We start from the raw sequence: 6,000 nt of genomic DNA, 5'->3' as shown, positions 1-6,000 counted from the left end.
TCCTAATTATTTCATTTTGGAGGCTTGCTCCTGTATGGTCCTGCAGCTGCTGGCTCCTTGCCTTCCCTTGAATTTATCTCTTAACACAGCTGGAGGACTTTTGGATACCCTTTAATAGTCTTTATTGTGGGCAACTTTGTGTCAAAGAGGGTAGGAGCAGAAACCAAAGATGCTAAACTAGCTTTGAAGCAGAAGGGCTGGCTGCAATGAAATGGGAGTAGTATTATTTTAACTAAAGAGTGTTTTAATATAGTGAACAATCTAGAAAAATCTTATTCTTAACAGAGTACAAAAAAGGTCCAGTGGTATTTAATTTATTCCTGCTCTAAGGCCTAGCTTGCTTCTGAACAAGTATTAAGAGAAACTGTTCTATCAAATCCATTTAAAACCAAGATTTTATTCAACATGAATGCTAATGGATCCTTCTATAGATAAGATTAGAAAATTATTCTCTTTTTTGTAAGTGAGGGAAATAAATTAATTAAGAAAGCCAGCAGTATTTGTGCAAACCCCAAATGTTCTTCTCATTGTTGAAATCTTGCTTGTATCATGTCAGACTCACTTTCCAATAGTTTTGTTTCTGTGGATAGTATTTAGAAGGCAGTTCCTCTCATTTTTGCTCCAAGGTAAATATTTTTTCCCAGGATATTTTCAAGCCTGATGGGAGTGTGGGTACTAACATCAGGCAGCTCACAGTCAGCATATAAGGGATGCATATTGGCTGCTGTGCATACATTTGGTAGGTCACCCATGCAGAGAGTAAATGGAAAGAAACTGTAAATGACAGGGTTATAAATACATGAAGAGTCTCTTGAGCAAAGATTGAGTGGTTTCTGATGTCAGCAGAGCCCTGAGATGAATTCAGTGTCCTGCTTGGGTTTGCTGTTTTTCCATACCCTGTGAAGCAAGGCTCCTTTATAAAAAGCAAGAGAAAACCAATGATATTTAATAGAGAACTTAGACACTAAAGTGATCGCTGAAAATTTACCGAATGTCATGTTCTGTCATGGCCACAAACACATGCATTCAATTGTGTTTCATGGATGAAGCTCAAACAGGGATTCTGAACCTATTAAATAGAAAGTACTTCAGTTCCTGGCTCTAAGGCTGTTGTAATTGGATATTACAAAGAACAGTCTTAGACTTTAAAATACTGTTGGTATAGAAACTGAAGTATAAAAACAGAACAAATGTTAGTACATTACAGATTTAAGCAAGAAAATTAGGAAGATAATGAGTATATGTTATATACTAAAGAATAATAAGATAATCTTTTTCCATGGCAATGCAACAGAAGATAATTTTAAAGAAGAATATCAGAGTTCTGTAAAATCAGTGACAACCAAGGAGGAATAATCTCAGTCAATGACAGTCAGAAAAAAAACCAAACAAAATTGTTCTTGAAGAATTATCCATAGGCTTCAGTAATAAAAAATTGTATATTTTGCAAATTGCACTGCAGATTACTCTGAAACCTGTAGGCAGGATCAATGTGACAATGCCCAACTTCATTTGCTTCTGAGTCACAGCAGGAGGAGTTGTGGTCTGAATGAAAAAGACAAAATAACAGCATGTCCTGTGTATGAGCCAAAGCTATCAGGCTTAAATTCAGTCACAGCAAATAATAACTTTATTTCTATAGAAATATTTATTTTTCACATTGTGTCTCATATTAATCCTAAGAAATCAGTTGTGATCACATTGAAGTATGTTGCATATTTCCTGTAGTCAGCCTGAAGGCACTTTAAACATGTAAACAGTGTCATTTGTTTGAGAGGTTGAAGATCTAGACCAAAAACCAAATGTCTGCTTGGATCAAAAGCCAGTCAAAACCTCTGACATTTCAGTGTGAGGGGAATCTATTGAAACAATGAAGACCTCCCAGGCAGAATTACCTTTGTGACACAGCTAAATTGTATCTTATCTGCCAATACTTATTTGAAATAACCCAGTAATCTGTCAAAATCCTATAATGTGGGATTTCAAATCTGAAAAATTAGCTAAAGACAACTGTCATTGGGAGGATGTGATTATTCTGTGCCCCCATCTTTTCCTATCCTTCACAAAGTTCTGTAAAACTATTTTCTAGTATTGTTACTGAAATACATATGGCAAAAATTTGTGTACTATGACTCAGCTGTGATTTTCAGGTGTGCATGGAAGTAAATTAGAGGTTATGGGATTACAGTTGGAGATGCTTTCTTCATGTCAGATACTCTGTGGTGGTATCAAAAATGCTTATTAGATTTCAGGCTAAAATATGGAATAAGACTAAAAGTAATGACTTCTGTGTGACTATACAGCTCCTTCTTCTAACAGTAAATTTATCTCAGGCTTTAAGGAAGTTTACAGGCATTGGGAATTATATTTAACATATTCCATATGTGCAAAAGTGAAACAGAAATTTAAAATACATTCATTTCAGTCACGGATGGGATATAACTCTTAATATTTCCACTTGCACCCTGGGCAATATCTCATAGCTCTGTAAAATTTCTTACTCTAAATGCAGGTGTTTTCTTAGAGCAACCTTGTAGAGAAAAATACCACTCCTTTCCCTTTGGAAATCTAGAATAATAACTCACAGAGTAGAACAAGAAATTAGTAATATCCGGGAAATGTTACTGGTTGAAAAAGGGGAAAAAAAAAAACCCTACAAAATACAGGTTTGATATCGCTTTCCAGATAATGCAAAACTTTGACTGAGCACATGATTGCATTGTCATATCATGCTGGAAATTAGCATTTCCACATGGCATTGGACACAGTCCTCTCACTGGGTCTGGTCTGATGAGAAGAGAGCCCTCAACAACTTCTACTCATCTGTTGTAAAATCTTTCTGCAATTGGGCTTTTTTTCCCCCTCCACTAAATTCCTTTTAAAACCCACTATAATAATTATGTTAATATTTCTGGAATTAGGTGCTTTTCAAAGAAATTCACTGTGCACTGTACTGTACTGAGCAGCAAGGCCCAGAAATGTAACTGTGCAAACTATTTCATCATATATATTAGGAAGATATTTTAAAACATAGGTCTTAATGGAATTTGGCTGCAGTAATACAGGAACATGCAACAAGAAACTCTTAAAAACTTCAGAGCAGACCAACTTCTTACATGTGTATTATCTAAAGATAAAGGGTATTCATCATAACAATAGAACGTACAGGTGTAAATGAACAAGATGAACACATCTCATTTTTTTCCTCTTTCACTTCAACACATTTGGGAAGATCTATGATGGAACATGCCTTCCACTTTCCCTCTTAGTGAAAAGTGATGAAGTATTTGGCAGGATCAGTTACTTTAAGGTGTGATTTCCTGCTGGAATAAGATCTGGAGGCCAAAGGGGAGGTGAGGACTTTATTAATTTTAGCTGGAAGTAGGCGCGAGAGATCACATCATAAAACATTCTGTCAGTGTCAGCTATATGTTCCAAGAGTGGATTAGCATTTTAAAATCTTACTGAGTCTGACAAGCAAGTCTTTCCATTCTTAAAAAAGATAAAACAACCTTCTCAAGTCTGTATTTTTGTCAGAAATGAAATAATTTATTTATAAAGAATGTTCATAAAACCAGCTTGAAATTATGTCATAGACCTAGATTAAGGAATCTTGGAAATACTACATGAAGGTCTGTGGGTTTATGGGTGGGGTTTTTTGCATTTTGTTTGTTTTGTTTGTGTAGTTTTGGTTTTTTTAATGGCAACAGGGTCTGGATCCATTGATGCAAAAGAGCAATAGGAACAAAAAGTCTCAAGTTTCTCTATGTGTTTCCCCAGAACATGTTAGTCAGGGCTTTTTCCTGGAGCTGAGGGTCTGAATCTCTAGTTCTCTATATTTGGAGCCAAAGGGAGAAAACATTGATTGTGTATTCTGAGAAACAGGTAACTCACATCAACCCTGTAAGAGAAAAAATCAAGGCTTCAATTTATCCAGAGTAAGAATTCAAACAAACCCTTACCCCTACAAAAGCAAAGCTGCTAAGTATTGCAGTTTGGGAAACAGTCCCAATTTTGTGTCTTGGGTATTTTTGGGGGGGTTTTTTGTTTTGTTTTTGGTTTTTTTGTGTTTTGTTTTGCTTTGTTTTGTTTTGTTTTGTTTTGTTTTTATGAGGAGGGACTGATGGGACATAGCTGTTCTAGAGGAGAGCCAGTAGCTAAGAATCCTGAATAAGGGTAGGACCCTAACTGGTGCTGGGGGGATATATTAAATCTTCTCCTTTTTTTTGGGCATCTCTAAATGGTAGCCTAGGTGTCAGTCTGTTAAGCTTGCTGGTTTAAATGCCTGAATTTCCTGCATTTTATGGGGACTATGGGCACCTCTCAAGAAAGTTAATTTTATTGTAACACATGCATCAGTGATGGAAGTAAGCCAGGGTAATTTTTTTCTACTCTGAAAACAACTGAGTTCGTTCCACAAAACAAAGTGCCAGTTTTTGTGCTTGTTCAGCATCAGGCAGAAAACAAATCCAAGGCTTTTTAAGAATTCAGGTGTGAGAAGTTGTGCAGAGCTCTGCTAAAGCGTCTAACTAAAGGAATGTGAAAAGTTTTAAGCCCTGGTGTCATCTGATATAACAGACCATAGTATTGCAGTTTGCTGCCAAATCCTCATCTGATCAAAGCAGATACATTTCCTTTAGCAAAAGAGTTACAAGTCACGTCAGAAACAAAACAAAACAAAAAACCCCCAAAACAACAAAAAACAAACAAAAACCAAAGCAGTAAAGGTAATTGTGACCTACCTAAGAAAACAAGGTCATTCTTAATCTGGATAATATTTTATTACTTTATTATAAAAGGATAGATTCAGATTGGGTGTTGTTTTAGTTGTTTAGTTGCTGATGAGTGATGCATTTATTTTGGGAAATATAGTAATTAAAAGCTTACCGTACTGACAAAATAATGTCTGTGCACAAGCCAGAGTGGGAATTCAAAAGCATGCCAGATTATATTTCAAATGAAATTCTGTGAATTTAAATCATTATAAATCAAAATTGTTTCACTTCCCATTGGAGTGGAATAGGGTCACTTGGATATCACTTTATCAGAAACAAACCACAATATATTGTCTTTCTCAGGCCACCAAATTTGTGAAATGATAAAAAAAAAGTTTTCCTGGTACCTAGTTTACGTAGATGTTTTGTGGGTAAACTAATTATTTTTAACTGTATTAAATATGAATATGAATTGTGCACAAATAGTAAGAGATTATAGTAATTACATGGAAGGACTATGTTAACCTCTTTGATCTTTTTTTATTTTACAAGGGTTTCATTTTACTGCCCTAAACAACTTAGGGCTACTCATGATTAAACTTCAGGTTTTGGGCATACACTTCACATGTTTTATGTCTGAGCTTTCTGGATTGGTCACACCCCAGTTTCACATCCATGTTGCTGGAAAAGACTACGAAGGCACTGAAGGATAAATGCATGCAATGGTAATTATGTAATCAGATGCCTGTAGGTTGCTTTGAATGCTCTGCTACATTAGGAGCAGAGCAGATTAAATGGGGTTTGGTTTCTTTCCTGAAACACCTGCTCTGTCTCTATCTTCCTTTCCATCTTCCATGTCTCCTTTGCTTTCTGCCAGGAGCTGCTGTAGCCCACAAGCATAACAGGGTGTCAGGACACCAGCCCTACAGCTCCAAGCTTAAGCATGGATAGGTTCCTCTTTAAACTCCAGAGGTTTGTTCAAGCTGTAGTTCACAAATATCCTGCCTTCTAGGCTGTCATCAGCTGGGAATTGCGGGTGATTCCTGCTAGGGGACACAGGGGAATTCCAGTGTAGAAAGGGATCAAGTTACTAAAGAGTTTGGGAAACATGCTTATCCTCCCATGAAAGGAAACTGTTAGGTTCCTCTTAGGAACCTAACAAGAGTGTCTCTGAGAAACGCAGTCAGTTAAACAAGACTGTAAAATATTCAATTAATATGTTCTTGGCCTATCTTCAGACTCTTATCTATAAGGCAGAAGTTATTTTTTTGAATAAATAAATAAA

This window comes from Pseudopodoces humilis, chromosome 6 (assembly GCF_049639895.1).
Source record: "Pseudopodoces humilis isolate 2021_Gansu_Grassland_sample_001 chromosome 6, ASM4963989v1, whole genome shotgun sequence".
Classification (NCBI taxonomy): Eukaryota; Metazoa; Chordata; class Aves; order Passeriformes; family Paridae; genus Pseudopodoces; species Pseudopodoces humilis.
The sequence above is the reverse complement of the archived record's forward strand: the minus strand, read 5'-3'. Positions refer to the sequence as shown.